Here is a 17,852-nt window from a genome sequence, read left to right on the forward strand (position 1 = left end):
TTACATTATGGGTATTGTAGATTTATATAACTATCATGACAATTTTCTGGAGTTGACAGCAAGTGTTGTTATGGGGAATATTCTTTTTCTCTAGTCCAAAGACCTTAGAGTCCAATGACTGTGCTGTAAGGAGGAAGCAAATGGATTCTAAGAAAGCATAGGCATCACATCACAGGTTTCAATTGTTTGGTAGTAAATAAATCAGACTTACAGCTACATAGGAAGCTGGTAAGATCTAAGGGTGGTAAGACTTTTTATGATTGGGGCATAGGCACAGGCAAATAGAAGAAAGTAATTAACATGCCAGGGTCAGGGATAGAGGCAAGACATGATTTAACAATGTGACTGTATTGTGTATGCATTAATCACTTTTTTATAGAGCAGAAAACAATATGATAAGATAAATTGAATCTAGTGCTGATTTTCTGCTTAGCCATTCCTCTTGAAATATCCTGACACATATCCTCAAGGACAAATGAGTACTCGGAGCCCAAGTCAATGAGTCCTTGAGGAGGTGGTCATAGCCCTCTCTGCCATTTTTGCTGTACTACAAGAATTTCACAGAAAGTTTGCCAGAGGATGAATGTGGGAGACATTTTCCAACCATGGTGTTCTGAATCGAAATTGTAAACGATGGGAGCTGATTGACAGCTATCATCATATCAGCACGCAAGGCTGATGGCACTGAAAACAACATCACTAGTGCTCACAAGACAAAAAATGTTTCCCTGCACACACCATTAGTTTCTCTCCATGGTGTTCATGGGGGAAATTTTATGCTGATTTAGTTCTTTGAATGGTAAGTTCTGCCAGCTGCTGCTGCCTCACATTAAGCACAGGTTATTTCATGTTGCAGAAGCAGATATCACTGCTCTAATGAGTCAGTAAAGACCCATTTTTTAGTATGTCAGCAAAGAAAATTAAGGGACAAAGGGCTGAGACTTTCAGCTGAAGGTAACTGGGTCCTTAAAGTTTCAAACATATGAAACTAGTAGTTACTGTTTGCGTACACCAATGATAGTTCCTACTTCGTTGAATACAAGCTTCTCTCATGATCATTTTATTTGCCTAGTATGTTATACTTATTAAAGCAATTAAAATCAGCCCCATCTTCATCTCTAGAGCAGCACTATGGACAGCGCAAGTGTTACACCCATTTTTACAGAGAGGAGACAACTGACATTCAGTGAAAAAAATTGTGGAAGCACAGTCTTGGCTAAGAACCACACACAGATGTTTGCCTCATCTCTGCCCACCAAGATTGACCCTCTTTAAAGGTAGCTCTTAAATCTATCTTGGAGATAAGATGGAGAATAGTTCCTACCGCATGGGAGGTGTAAACATCACTGTCACACACATCTAAATTTGCTCTGCTAACATGAGACTTCACCATATTGGAATATGATGTGATAAACCCACTTCCAATGTCTGTCCTTCTTCACTGCCTCAACACTCAGCTCCCAGATTGCAGAACAAAAATTTCTTACTCAAGAGTCATATGTATAGGGATTTTCCCTTATTAAACCCAACACTTCATAATATATGAAGGCAAACCTTTCTTACCCAGATCTATATGAGAAACTAGTTCAAATCAGAATCTTGCAGGTCCTTATCTTCTGAGGATGCCAGAGCAAGTAGGAAAGTTTACTGTTCTTAGACAGAAGTGCGTTAGAATCCCCCCTTAATGCCATTTTAGAGGTAAAACCTTCTAAGTAATTTCCTACAACAATAGTCTTTTCATTCTTCTTTAATTGAATATCCTTGAATGGAGTCCAAGGTTTACTCTCCTTCCCCCACTGTCTCCTAGAATCCTCATCTTAATGTGAATGGTTGCACTGAGCGTTTTTAGTGCATGTCTCTTCTGACATAAAATATGCATACTATAAGAGATTTTCAATTAAGTTCTAATCTCAATTAAACAGGCTCCAGTAGATATTTAATAAAGGACAGTTGCATAAAAGTTTAATGCCCTTGTTCCTCTTTGGATTTAGGATAGATCCACATTTACAAAGGGGGCTGGACATGACCATCTATTTTGGGATTCCAGAAAACATCCTTTATCTTGAGGATTTCAAAATACCCCCTGGTCCAGCATATTTATATGAATATATGGATAATCTCCTGTGCATCATAATGATGGATCTTTTATTTGCTATATAACTACACACATGTAAACATAGCAGAGTTGTTCTTAGAGGAAAATAAAGGTTCTTGCTTGCCAATCACCTTATTGGATACAAAGTAACTACAATTCTTTTGTTGGTACTTTGGTTTAAAAGCCCTAAGGAAAGAAAACAGATTTACTTTCCTATCTCTTTTATGTGCTCTAAATAATGATCATTTCTGAAAATAAAGAAATAGTTAGGTATGATATAGTATGGGTATAAACCAGATTGAGTGATAGAGACATAAAATTGATAGGTGTGGGAAGAATATATACTAAGACATATATTTTAATCCTCAGTTCACAAATCTGTAATTCATTATCTGATGGAAATACATCTAGGCTATTGATTTCCATAAGATGAAGACTCTTGGTTTCTTTAATCATGTCCATTAGTTTCCTCCAGACAGATTAATAATTTTTCACAATTGCTAATGGCAATTGTAGGCATTTAATTTTGCTTCTACCCTTGTATAGTTGCTCCTTGGCAGCATATTTGTGCAGGAGTAGATAAAAAAAATAATCCTAAGGCAATAAAACAGTCTCCATTTGTTATAGTACTTTGTTTACAAAAACATCATTATCAGCACTTCAAAGTACAAAAAATTTCCACCTATTATTTTTTTAATTAGAAATTTATGTTAGACTTTCAGACAATTTTGTTACCTAAGGGACTAAAGGCTTATTTTAAAAATGAATCACCCAGAAAAGATGAACTTCTTTATTTTTTGTTTACTGGTAAAATTGAACAATGTAAAAATCTGAACAAAAACCTTTTGAGAAGAATTGCCATTATTTTTAAAAACATAAGTGAACATTTTAAGGGGCCATGGAATAGATTTGATGTTTTTGTCTCATTTCTTACAGTTTAGACTGATGTAGAAACTTTATATATTAATTATTTAGAAACATGTTAAAATTTTGTACTATAATTATTTTTAATTAGGTAAGTCTCTTCTTGGGTTTTTCCAGTGCTGTTTAGTTGCTGAAGATGTAGTGAATTATTTTGGAGAAGTTTCCATTAAGACATAGACTTCCACATAGATTTCTATAGAGATAAAGAATCTAAAAGTCCTAAATACACATCATACATATTAATTTCAAATTGATGTTCAACTCCAAACAGATGCTGATTGAAATAATAATTTCTTCCAAGGTAGATTCAACTTTTACCTATGTAAGCATAAGTCATTCTTGTGCTCTATAAGTGTTGCCTAAATTCTACATTCTATTAGGTATTTTAACTATAAAAACAATTGATATATATCAGTGTATGTGCTCTACTGATATAGTGTCAAAACAAGCCTTAACAGGATATGGTGAACATGTTATTAAAAAGCTAGCTTGGGTTTTAGTTCCAAATATCCTGGTGGACAAAAACAATATCATTTGTAAGATTGATACTATTTAAAATTTTCCAAACAGCTACAAACATTTTCTGAGAATTTACAGTGAGCAAATCTGTTTGGTAATTTTTCTGTTCCTTTTCACTTCTATGCTTATTTCCTGGCTATTTCAGAATATTCCTAGTTAATGCAATTAGAGAAAACAGTCTGTACTAATATTTTGTTTGCAAGAATGAACACATATGTGGGAAAAGACTGAATAGTAAGGAATGTAATTTTTATTGATATAATATTGGTTTACAATATTATCTAGAGGTATAGGATTTAGAAGTATGGGATTTAGAGAAATGGGATCCCTCTCTTGTTACTCCATTGCACCCACCACCAAAGCACCCACAGTCTTCCCACACAGCCCATTGTGCTCCCTCTCTCTCTACTTTGCTAAGATTCCTCCTTTCTCTCCCACTCTGGAAGTCTCAGTTCTATAGTCAGATTTTTAGGGTCTATTATTGGTTTGCCTTAGTTTGCCCTTCATTTTGATTCTCTATTTTCTACATATGAGTGACACCATCAGGTATTTGCCCTTTTCCTTTTGACTTATTTCACTTAGTATAATCTCTTCCAGCCCCATCTATGTTGTCACAAATGGCAATATTTTATCTTTTTTATAACTAAGTAGTATCCCATTGTGTATATAGGTCATCTTCCTGATCCACTCATCTGTCTTGGTGCACTTAGGTTATTAATATAACTTGGCTATTGTAAACAGTGCTGCAGTGAACATAGAAATGCATGTTACCCTTTGATTAGTGTTTTTGTATGCTTCACGTAGAATGACTCATATTAAAATGACCAGCTACAACAAATGTTGGCAAGGATATGGAGACAACAGAGTCCTCATATGCTGTGGATAGAAATGTAGACTGGTCTAGCCCCTACATAAAACAATATGAAGGTTTCTCAAAATATCGAAAGGTTTCTACCTGAAGAATACAAAAATACTAATCCACAATAAATAAATAAATAAATAAATAAATAAATAAATAAATAAATAAATGTATGTATGGGAGGAATCTTTTCTAGTAATTGAAATATTAAAACAAGTTAAATGAGTTTCATTTTTTGTTTCTGGACCCAATACTATTTTTGAGAAGCAGAATAATATAGTGAAGATGGTTATTCAAAGAAGGGTTTCCATTAATAAAGAGAGTCCAATTTAGAGTCCTTGCTATGAACACCTATTTGCATGATGAAGAAGAGAGTCAAGGAGTCAAGATAACACTGAGCAGAGGATATGAAAAAGGGGCACTCAGATATCCCATAAACAGAGAAGGTAATAATTCTGAAGTTCTAAGCAACATTGTTTGAAGAAGGTGATAGAAAGGTAATTGAAAGGTTGTTTGGGAGAAAGATACAACAGAAGAGAAAATACCACTTGTGAATTTTGTTGCTTGCTTGCTTTAGAAAGAGCTGTATTTCTTGGGTTCACATGTTATGTTACGAAAGTTTGGAGCTTACGTTATTCTTTGTCTCTAAAATTGTGCAAGTGTATGTATAGAAAAAAAAACTTTACCTTTTTAATTTGTCACATTAAACCTTCAAAATGCTTTCATTCATTCATTCATTGACCTACTAGGTCTCACATGCCCACTCATAGCATGATCTTATGCTCAGTTCATGTTATTTAAAGCAACAAATGAGAGGGTCTCCCTGGTGGTGCAGGGAGTTAAGATGCAACCTGTGAAGCTATCTGCAGCCGCTGCAGCGTGAGTTCAATTCTTGGCCAGGGAGCTACCCACATGGTGCTGCAGACCTCTCCTGTCTCACCACTGTTCCCCTCAGCAGTGTATTTCAGTCAATCTGGCTGTTCTGCTCCCCACTCTATCTCTAGTGAATCCTCTCACCCCCCACACCTCTGGCCTGTACCCCAGTTCTTGCATGCATAAATAAATCTTTGGGAAAAAATAAAAATAAAGCAACAAATGAGAGATTTTATGAACTAAGGAAACTTCCACTTTAGGGGAGATGAACATTACATTATTGGACCAATCAATGTATAATTATAAAGTTAAATTGTTCTTAAGAATTATATACAAAGGTTGGGGGATGGTGTCAGAAAAACCTTCCGTGGGGAACTGACATCTTCCCTGGGATTCAAAGGGCTAAGAGAAATTACAAAGGGAAATAAAGAGAATTCCAGAGAGTGAGGAAACAGTCTGTACTAAAATCCCTGATTCAGGGGAAAGAATGATATCCTACAAGAGCCAGGGGGTAATTGTACATGCAAAAGGAGAGACAGAGGATGTAGGCATGGACCAGACCATAGTCAGAAAGGGTTTTGAAAGATGAAATGACCTATTTTTGCACTGGTTTGAATCCAAGGTTCTAGAAAGTATTGTCAAAGTTCATTAAAATAAAAACATTTAGGGGGGCTTCCTGGTAGCTTAGATGTTAAAGCCTCGGCACTATCAAGCAATCGCCAGCCACTGTGGCATGAGTTCGATCCTGGCCAGGGAGCTAAACCACATGTCACAGCAGACCTCTGCTGTCTCACCCACTGCTCCCCTCAGCAGTGTATTTCAGTAGATCCAGCTGTTCTGATCCCCACTCTGTCTCTGGCGAATCCTCTCACCCTCGCACCTCTGGCCTACACCCCAGTTCTTATATGCATAAAAAATAATAATAAAATAAAGACATTTAGTAGGGGCTCTCTGAAGATAACATTTTCTCCTTTTGACATTTTTGTTAACAAAATTTGTCTTCACAACAAATTGAATTAAAAAAAAAAAAAACAGGTATGTGTTAGGCCTCTTGTGGAAATGTTGTGTTAACAAGCTCCCTAAACAGACCTTCAACTGCCAAGAGCATTTCTACTCTGCTTTCTTCACCCCACAAAAGAGCCCTGGGTTTGCTTTTCCTTGATGAAAGAATCAAATGTGACGGCCCCACTTGTTGCTACATGTTTGCAGCAGAGTAGGCATCCAAGACAACTCTCCCTGGAGTCACTGCTCAGTGTCTGAGGTAGAACAGCAATGACAGGGGCAGAATGGACCTCAGGGTTCTGTTTCTCATGGCCTCAAGGAGGGTACAGGCTGCTACAGCACAGATTATTTTAAAGGTCGAATGAGAGGACAAGTTGGTCAAGCTGGCTGTTGTGGGAACTGGCGATGGCCCTCCATGATTATAATCAGAGGAAATTGAGAATGCACCGAGTAGGGCCAGTGGCCATTGCAGTGAGAGGGTGGGGAGGAAACTGTGGGGAGATGGCAGCTCAAGGGTAATGAGGGACATTATTTATGAGTCTGGAGGAAATTGTGGGTGAGCTATGTCTTGAAGGAGGGACCAGTGGAATCTGGTGGAGGACCATGGATGCCTTGGTGGTGGGTCTAGTGTGGTGACCTGCGATGAAATACATGTGATCTTAAACCTGTGAATCGCACACAGTATTATAAACCAATGTTAGCTCAATTAAGAAAAAAATGGACAGTAGATGCTTCAACAGTGGGTGCAGAGGTCAGAAAGGAACATTTCATGTAAATAGAAAATTATGAACAAAGATAAAAATATGGGAAGTATTGCTTCAGTTAGTGTTCAAAGTGAACACATTTAAATCTTCCACTTTGGGGAGATTTGTTTGATACCAAAGTCTATCCTGTGAAGAAAATGTTGGTTTTAGTTCTCTCAAGACTTCTCGAAAATACTACTGAATGTGTACCTCTCTCCCCACCTCCCTTAAGTGATAGACACATACTACTACTTTAGGAAGTCATGACCTTTTATTAGGAAACTGTCAAGCCCTCTGCCAATATATTTTAGTTTTCAGATCTGCAACTCTGAAGTGGGTTAGCCAAATTGTGAGACTTAGTCGATATGTTGGGAGATAGTTAAGGTGGTGGGAATTAAGTGATTTTACTGGGAGAGAGAGACCACAGAGAATGCAGGGCAAAGAGGAGGAGAAGACTCCAGAATATAGAATTTAGCTCAGAAATTAAATCAAGACAGCAAACAAACGAAAACTATGGGATATACGAGAGTGTAGACCCAGAGCTCTCCCAAGTGGAATTCCCACCAATGTTTGGCACAATAATTATATGTCATAGGGCCTCCCCGGTGGCGCAGCCGTTGAGCACTGGGTTGCAAAGCTGCCTGCAGCCTCTGCAGCGCCGGTTTGATGCCTGGCTGCCGGGAGAGGGTCCCACATGGCCACATGGCGCGCAGACCTCTCCTGCCGCGCCCGCTGCTCCCCTCAGCAGTGTACTTCGTCAGTCTGCCTGCTCTGTTCCCTGCTCTGGCTCTGGTGAATTCTCTCACCCTCTCGCGCTTCTGACTGTACCCCAGTGCTTGCTTGTATAAATAAATAAATCTTTAAAAAAATAATAATTATATGTTATATAACCATTGAGTATCTGCAGAAGGATTCTAGCCCAAAATAGACATAATAAAATTAGAAATATCTATATTTTAAATAAAAGGCTAAAGAATATATGCATGTATATATGCTTCCTGGCTAATGAACCTGGGCATGAGGCTTTCATAAAGAAAGAGTGTTGAATTTGGTAATTGTCTCTTTACTTTCAAAATTAGAAACAAAATCACACATCCACATCATGGTGATATATATGTAAAGCATTCATGGATCAAAGAGGAAAAACAATTTTAAGGAAATGTTACAGAATCATTTTTATAATTGATCTTTTTTCAGGAAGGGTATTTTCCCTAATAACCAGCAATTCTAATTTTGACTATTATTTTTTTGAGGATAGAATGGATTTACAAGGTGGTCCATCATATTCTTTCAAGATTACAATCACTTGATAACATTTATTCAAGCATCATTATCGCCTTTCTCCCACCATTGACTTTATTTGAATTTTTGTAGAAAGTAAGAGGTTTAATTAAGGATTTGTGGTTAAATTGCTCAGGTTTTCTCATCTTGTGGTTTTTGAATGAAACAGAATAGCTAAGAATAAATTTGAAAGCATTAATCAGAGTTATTCTTTATTTTGTCTTTATTTTTGTTTCAATGTTCATTGTTTCTAAGTTCAATATAGAAATAACTGATAAATGAAATTTATGTAAATATAAAAGCTGAAAAGGGCAAGGGAATGGATTGTTGTAATACTGCTTTATTTTGTGCAATTCTTTTTTATAATTAAAAAATGTGTCTGTGCAAACAATCTAAAATGGAAGATTTACTATTATATTTACCTTCTATTTATTTCCATGTTTTTATGCTAATGGCTCTGCAATATGTGCTTTTTTTCATTCTTTAAAAGAGACAAATTATTCAGATTTATTTTTCAACTGAGAATTTTAAAGCCACAAACTTCATATTAAAAAGGATTTATCTTTTCTCATTCTAGAGAATTGATATTCAACAGTTAATTTTTCTTTCTCCTTTGTTTGTTAGTGATAAATAATAAAGATCAAGATTTGAAGTAGTATACATTTTTTTAAAGTTTATTATTTTTATTTATTTGTACATACAAGAACTGGGGTATAGGCCAGAGGTACAGAGAGGATTCCCCAGAGATAGAGTGAGGAGCAGAACAGGCAAATTTACTGAAATACACTGCTGAGGGGAGCAGCAGGTGAGACAGAAGAGGTCTGCTGTGCCATGTGGGTCACCTCCCTGGCTGGGGATCAAACTCATGGTGCAGCAGCAGCAGATAGCTTCATAGTGCTGCCACCAGGGAGGCCCAGTACATGTAATTTTGAGAAATTGGTTCAGGCAGTTGGGAACTTGACATGTGCAAGCTCTGCAGTGTGAGCCACAGGCTGGAGATCCCCAGAGGAGGTGCACTGAAGGGACAGAGGCCATCTGCTGGCACAGTCCCTCCTTACTCAGTGAGGGTCAGTTGTGTTCTGTCAAGGCCTTCAACTGATTGGACGAGGCCCACCCACTTGAGGAAGAGTAACTTGTTTTATCAGCATCCACTGATTTAAATGATAATCTCATGTAAGATTAACACGTTCACAGAAATGTCTAGAGCCATGTTTGACCCACTCTCTGAGCACCATAGCCCCTCCACGTGGACACATGCAGTTAACCACCACAATGAGCAGAGCACATTTCCTGCACAATATATCTCTTTATCAGACCCATGTATTCTACATACGCAACAGTCTACATATACAGTGCTCTTTTCTGCTTTCCCAGGTATGTTATGTGTTTTTTTTTTCCTTATGAAGGACTATTAATGTTATTACTACTAATAACTGCTGTCATTCTAAATTATTACAACTGCAACAGCTGCTAGTGGGAAGCAATGGCTAAACACCTTCTATGTGTTTGGCAGTGAACCATGGGTTTTCCTACATATTTACTCTTTAATATTCACACAAAACAGGGAGGTAGTTGTAAATGTTTATTTAGTAAGCAAGGGACTTGAGGCTGAGACATAGCAGGTTCAAGGACCCATCTCAGGCCTTATGGCTATCAGTGGACAAGCTGGCTTGTGACTCCTGATCTGTTGTATTTCCCTATGTTCTACCACCTGCCTTAATTAATTTAAGCCATGGTTGTCTTATATACTGCATGGTCGTCATTCAGCCATTAGGTCTTTGCCGTGACAAGAGCGTTTTAAATTAAAGAAACAGCCGTTAAGTTAGCTGCATGAGCTGGTTTCGTCACCAAAAGCTCCTTAATCAAATATTACCATGAGAGTTCCTATGCTAGTCCCCTGTGCTTTTATTAAAACTAGACCTTTCTTTGGTATTGTTTGAAGAATGATCCTGACAGAGGAATATTAAGCATATTCATAATTTTTGCCCCCCCTTTTGTCTCACCATCTATAAATCAATGGGAGATGATTTTTGGGGGGGATTTAGATTTGAATTACGTGGTAAAGACACTCAAGATCAAGCTGAGGGATTTGGGTTGGGTTTTATTAAAAATAGATGATGTTGTGTACTCAAAGAAATGACCATGCAGGAGCCCCAAGGCCAGGAACCATCTGTTATGCCCCAGGGTGCTGCCTTCCTTCCCTGAGTCTCCTCAAGCTCTTACTGATGTCCCCTGACATCCCAGCGATGGCTTATGTCTCCATGGTTACATCCAAGCCATGCTTCTTGATCACAGCAAGCGTTCCACTGGATCAAGATTGCTGTCCTTCTGTAACAGATCTATGGGCTTTGAAAATGGCATTCCCTTTTGAGAACACAGTTTAGAATATCCTTAGCAGTATGTCCATCTCTCTTGGCAGTGATCAATAAGGAACAACACTCAGAACTCTATCTAACCTGTTGTCAGAACAATCCCAGAGACACTTGTATGGGACCATTTTTGCAATTTGCAGCTTTCCAGGGTCAGGTACACAGAGCATGGAAGAAAGAGGTAGCAAGCACTCACGTGCTTCTAGAGTTTTGCATTCTGACACAGCCTGGTTCCTTTGCTTTTAAATCCCCCTTCAATAATTCCTAAGTTTTTTTCCTACATTTTGATAGTTTTTTTTTATTTTATTTTTTTTATTTTTTTTTTTTTGGGTTGGACAAATCATTCACTTGATTTTTTTTTTAAGATTTATTTATGTATGCATACAAGAGCTGGGGTACAGGCCAGAGGTGTGGGGGATGAGAGGATTCACCAGAGACAGAGTGGGGAGCAGAACAGGCAGACAGACTGAAATACACTGCTGAGGGGAGCAGCAGGTGAGTCAGGAGACGTCTGCTGTGCCATGTGGGTAGCTCCCTGTTTGGGGATCAAAATTGTGCTGCAGTGGCTGCAGATGGCTTCATAGATTGTGTATTAACCCCTTGCACCACCCGGAAGGCCCCACTTCATTCTGATATGGTCTCATAACACTTTGGCTATAACCCAAGGTAGAGGACATATAGCTTTCATTAAAAGAATTCTTATTTTTAAATGCTTTGCTGTCTTTTTTTGGTTACTGTTTTCTTTTAAATAAATCTAAATTCCACAAAATATTAACTTATCCATCTGTAACTTTTCTGTAAGCATTTATAAAAATGTTATACTTGATCTCATTGTGGAAACATGACCAAAATGACCCAAACATGGAATGAAAAATACAATTTCAAGCCTGAAAACGTTCTGTGACTCCTAAATCCAATTCCAGCATGTTTCTGGTGATTCACTCTGACAAGCTACTTAATATTTTAAGTCTTAGTTCTGTACGCAGCACTCTGCTTAGTAGATAACAGAGACCAATCGTTACTACTATTATTTTAACAATCATTTTTCCTTCTAGTAGGTAACTTCACCTCTGAGAATTTATTACAGAATCAGAGAAGTATAAGCTGTCTTCTCTGTAGGAGCTTATAATCATGCAAATCATTTAGTTCTCCTTCCTCAATTTAGCAATGATGCATTGGATTTAGAGAAAGCATAATGGGATATGCTTACTGTGTGAGGAGGGGCCTTACCTTGTTAGGTGCCATGTGGCTCAGGGACAGTGGTGTACTCTGTCACTCTTGGTTTACATGCTGAACCTCATAATTGTGTATGTAATTGATATAGAAGAGGGTTGTACTATGTATGATAGACAGATTGTACTATATTTGACAGTATCTCTGGATGTTCAAGCGGAGTAGCACACCAATCCCCACTTGTCACCATGAGACATGTCCAAATGTCCCCTATGGGGGAAAGTTACCCTGATTGAGAATCACTCTCCTAAATAAAGATTATGCTTATTTCTCTTCTTCATCCAATACTAGGATGTATTTTCCAGTACTCTTCCTGGACTTGCTCTGATTCCTTCTCAATTTCTCACTTGTACAACTAACACAAATATTGAGAATAAAATGCAAGGGGAGTTTCGATGTTCATTCTGGAATCAAGACTCCACAAGGGGACTGGTTCAATGACTATGGGCCCATAAGCATAAAAAGGCCTTGCAGTGTTTTCAAATGGTCACTGTTTCATACCACATCCCCCACAACACATCATTAATAAACAACCCAATAGTTAAAAGCAGAACGAGTGGTCAACTTGTGTTTAGAAGGTGTTAAAATAGACCTGAAAATAACAGAAACTATGCTATTTTTTTTTTTACTGGAGTATAAGAAATTATTAGTTAAAAACATTAAACTTTTTTCTCTTTGACAATCAAATTGTCAACCAGACAATTATTACCAACAAGTCTCACCTCTGAAAGTTGACCATACAAAGGAAATTATTAGAATATGGAAGGATTTTTTTTATTATGTGCTATTGTAGAGAACGGACATCAGAGATTACATTCCTAATCTATCCCCAACTCCAGTGGTGCAAGAGGGTATAATGTATCCACTTTTGTTCAGTCTATTTTAAGCACCCAAGTTTGAGGATAAAGAAATTAATGGGGTTTCCAGTAGTTCTAACTCACCCTCTGGGAGTAACCCATGCTGGGAGAACCTGGCTCATTATAGATGATTTTGTAGCATCAGTCATGCTATGAGATGACAAAGCTTTGTAAGACAAATATTATGGGTCAATCTTCAGAGACTAGCATGCCATGCAGCCAGCAATCCTCATTGGCAGAACAAAACTGAAAGTCCTTAATGAATTCTGTTTCCGCGGCAGCATACTCTCAAATGATGCACTAATAGCGAAAGAGCTAGAAATTCATACCAAGAAACCAACATGCCTTTTGGCAAGCTGGAGATCAGGGTCTGGTGCTGGGGTTTCAAACATTCTAAAGGAGAATGAGCAGGAGAGCCAGGCAAAATCCTTGTGCAAACTCTCCAGGCTGTCAGGTAGGAATCTGAGAGCAGCAACTTGAACATGAGAAATTTGTTTTTCTTCAAATGTAATTAGAGGTTAGTTGGTGTAACGATGAAGAGGACTCTAAAAGGGTAATGACTGTCAGGGGCCGGCCATAGTCACATTTTAGGGGATATAATTCTACTTTATGAGTCAATGTCTCTACTATATCAAACTTGGCAATTTAAGATGTGGCAGAATTTAAGACAATTAGCATAATAGGAGGGTTACCAGATGTCCTTGATTGCATGGGAATGAACCTGTATTTTGTATTTCTCTTTTTGGAAGGTAACCACATTACAGACTTTCTCAGAATGAATCATGTAGATCATGGTGTAAATCACCCGGAATATCAGGAAATCAGAGATTTAAGTGGTATAGGTAGAACATCTGGGGACATGAGAATATCCATGTTGTCTGTAAGGTTGAATTTATTTGAGGTACTGCTTTCTTATAAATACAGTTGTTCAGGGCTATGTTTCCCACTCAGTTTTCTAAAACTTTGGCAAATACATTCAAAACTTAGAACCCTGGCTTTCCCCCCCATAGATTCTTTAGTTTTACTCAAATCTTGTACATTGTTTCTTATCTTACATTTCTATTTTTCATTCATCAGAAAACTTAGTTTCCCACATTTTTTCTCCCACTGTTTTTTGGAATCAAAGGAAAGATTATGAAAAGGGAGAAAGTGATTTCAGACTTTGTTCCCTAAAAATCTGGAGGTTTCACAAAGATGGTGCCTGAGCTGCGTGTGGGATGGGACCACAGGGAGAGGAAACAGCTTTAGGGTCCCCATTCAAACTTCTGGGACAGCAATTTCCAAATACCTCATTAAGAAAGCTTTCTGCAACCATCCATATCTCAGCAATGCTAGACTCTACAATGCTATGGGGTGGAATATATGACAATAGAAAAACAATCACACAGAAAAACAAAGTAGGGAGAGCATCTAGTGCTACTAAGTATTTCCATGGAGCAAGGTGATTAAAAAAAATACATTGTACAAATGGGTAAGCATGTATCTCTACTGTGAAGCCAAAAAATCTTAGATACCATTGTCTAAAATGATTTCTCTTTTGTTGCCCCAAATTTTCTATGGCTAAAAAATTATTTTAAAGAAAAAATATTATTTTTAATCATGAAGTTATTTTGACTGGATATAACTTTATTCTTTCATAACATAAAAATTATACTTTGTATATATAAGTGAAATTAATGTTAAAATTAAATAAATTTATAACAAGACATTTTAAAGATCTGTCCTACCTTAATACAAATAGGGTTAAGGTGTAATAGGATATGATGTCAAAATATCAATGCTTTTTAGTGACAATAACATACTGTAGGGCATGGGTTATTAATTATTTTTATCCAAATATCCTTCCTTCTTGAGGAAATGATTGCCTCCCAAATGTGTGTGTTGCAGATATGATGAAAGTTTATTTCTTAAGTTGATTGTAAAAATCTTCTTACATTTTCTTGTGAAAAATATTGCTTTTGCTGAATCCAAATTGTATGTTTTTTTAAAAATCTTAGCATAGTAGAAATACACATAGAGAAATAGTTTGGACTGTCAGCTTTTGACTACTCAAAAGAGAATCTTATTAAACAATTAACATGTTTCTAATTTTCCATTAAATGTTAACTTATATAGTGAATAAAGCAAGAGATATATTGTTAAGATACAGTTTTTTTTTAAATTAACATTGAGCACATTACTGAAGAAAGATTTTCAAAGTTACCTTGTAATCTTAATAACAATTTAGTAGCAAAAAAGAATTATTAGACAAATACACTGGAAATACATACTTATAATGAAATGATAGTTAAGTCCAAGTCAATTGGAATACATTTTTGTAAAAATATTGCTTGTAAAAGTAAAATTTGTTGTTTAGAAATGTATTTTCAGATGACTTTATTTATGATTATGTATGTGTAATTCAAACTGTATTATGTTTCTTTCTGTGTTTGGCAACATCCAACCTTGAAAAGTAAAATTAGAATTTAAGAAATGATGCAAGAAAAAGACTTCTCCAATAATATTTGCCCCAGTGAGCTGGGTAATTCTTGTAAATTGGTCTTCTGGCCTGAGTGATTTAGATAATTACTTAAGTTCACAATTTCAGGTTGAATATTGAGATACTACTCAATATCAGGGACATGATGGTAAATGGCTGGTTTCATTGTTTCTGCAGGAAATTGATCAAATATTGTGTAAAATAGTCTATTTGACTCATGTATTGTTATCATATAATTGGTAATTGTTCAGAAGCAGTGTCTCTCTAATTTAATTACATCTTTTTCCTATTGTTATTTCCAAATATTTGATGGATTAAGAAAGATTTGTTCGACAATGAGAATTTTCAATAAGCATTACAACATGTCTCTCGTCAATATGAAACTCAAAATATTCTTTATTCACTCAACATGAGCCAATGATCAGAACACCTATAAACCTTAGGGGGAGACACAAATACATTCTTTCCTGTGATGAGGAGAGGATGTTTTTGCTTTTCTGTAATTGAAATTTTCCTTTTTCTTTTTTAGTAGTATTTTTAACTTATGGTGTACACTGAAAACTACTTTTCACTTCCCTTTTGTAGTTTTTAATTCATGAAAATAAACTAAAGCTGGGAGATTATAGTTATAATATTTCTTATTTATGAACAGAAAAGAATCTTATTAGCTATTGCAATTTAGTCTTTATTGTATTTTAAATTAACATATTCATGTTTTTGTGACTTTTTAACAGGCAATAACTTCAAGTTCTTGTGGTGGATATAGATTTCTGCTGCACAGAAATAACAGTAAGTGCTTATGTATATGTAATAACTTTTAAAGACCTACAACATCTCAATGTTTAGCTACTATGCTTTAATGCATGAACAAGTCAATATGATTATTTAAATTCAGTCTGCCATTTTATAATTTTGATAAAGTTTATTCACTCTAATGCTATTTCCCATGGGATTTTAATAGATTAATGTTTGGCCATTAAAATAATGAAGAAAAATGAACTATAGCCAATTCTTTCCATTGTGTCCAGGGTGTTTATATAAATTTCACATATGCATTTACAACATTGATTATCTTTTTAATTAGCTGATATACTGGGTCTCACTTTTCTGTGGTCTCTGATGTTTGTCAAATTTTGGATTGGGGGGGCATTTGTTTTACATTAATATCTTCTTTTGGAAAAACTCAGATGTGTCTTTTGTAATGTGACATTTTTGAAGTTGTTTTCATGCAAATATGAGTCAATACTCTTGCATTAATCTCACAGTGGGTGTGAGAGTGACAGCTTTCTCCAAATTGGAGTTAAATCCTAAAGTAGGAAGGAGCAATGTCACTTTCTCTGGAATATATTTTCATAGTGGTTTGAATCTGTGTTTATTTCAGCTGTGAACATAAGTAACTTTTGTTTTACCTGTTTTCCCGGGTTATGGTGTGCCTTCATTTTCATTAGTGTAATTATTTGGGAATTATCTCTATTTTAGAATGAACAGGGGAATATAAGCCTGCTGCAGGCTCTGTGTGTGTCCAGAAATTAAAGTAATTTAAGATATGAGGTTTAAAATGGAAACTGTACTTTGAGGGAAAAGATGTAATTCACTGCCAGAGGTAGCTATCTCTCAGAAACTTCTAGAGAGCAAAACATGACCTCCAGATTCTGAATTCTTGATTTTCTTATCTATTCAGTGTCCTGGTATTTAATCTGCTTAGGAAGGTTTCTTGGTGCTGCCCGACCTGGGCTGTGTGTTGGCTGCTCCTCTTTACTGAAAACCACTTCTTGATTCAGCAGTGAAGCTTTTGGCAAAACTCCCACCCATTGGTCTTCAGTGTGACACAGCCCCTATAGGCCATTGCAGTGTCTTCCTTGTTAGTTCATAGAATACCTAATGATTGTGCTTATAAAATGCCTTCAAGTCTCATGTAGAGATACGTTGTATTATAAAAGACATTTTCTATTGGGAGGATTGCAACTCTGCTTATTTATTAATAGAGTTATAGATAAAAGGCTTTGGTGAATGAACTTTTGATTTTCAGAAAATGATAACTAGCTTGGTGATATCCTAAACATGATATAAAATTATTCATAAATAACTCAAGTGACTGCTCATCCCACTGTGAATAAGGAAGAGGAGAAACGCCCTCATAGATGAAAAGTGTGAAAGTGTTCATTTCCTTTTAAGTGAGACCACATATTTATAAATATCATTATATACTGTTCAAACTCCTTTTGCCTTAGATGTTCCTAGTATATATTTTTTAATTTTCAAATCATGCTTATATTTACTAGGAATAATCAGATATAAATGAGTGTATAAATAAATATATATACTTATGCAAATACATTATTTTTCATACCTACTTATGTATATACATACACATGTCAGAGAAGTCATCTTTTCTTACGGTCTGCAATTGGGAAATTTGAATATACATACAGAATATTATTCAATTTTGAATTATTCTATTTTTTATTTTATCTCTAAATCCTGTCTTGGTCTGAACTTATTCTGTCATGTATTCATATGTGTGTACTTCTCCGGTAACTAGATGTATAGTAACGGGCGTTGAGGATGTGGGGCAGAAAATAAAGATCCTGTCTTCTAACCACAGGCACTGGAGAAGG

At 36.3% G+C, this 17,852-nt stretch overlaps 1 protein-coding gene across 1 annotated transcript in view; it reads left to right on the forward strand.

Moving 5' to 3' along the window:
* Positions 1-17,852, forward strand: part of TENM3 (teneurin transmembrane protein 3) — a 2,290,771-nt gene that overhangs the window by 601,837 nt on the left and 1,671,082 nt on the right. Inside the window, exon 5 of the mRNA XM_054701057.1 lies at positions 15,969-16,023. The gene's annotated coding sequence lies outside the window, so the exon portion shown is untranslated. The remainder of the gene's footprint in view (positions 1-15,968; positions 16,024-17,852) is intronic.

The sequence above is a fragment of the Talpa occidentalis genome, unplaced genomic scaffold, assembly GCF_014898055.3.
Source record: "Talpa occidentalis isolate TD23 unplaced genomic scaffold, MPIMG_talOcc4v2.1 talOcc4.4, whole genome shotgun sequence".
NCBI classification, from domain to species: domain Eukaryota; kingdom Metazoa; phylum Chordata; class Mammalia; order Eulipotyphla; family Talpidae; genus Talpa; species Talpa occidentalis.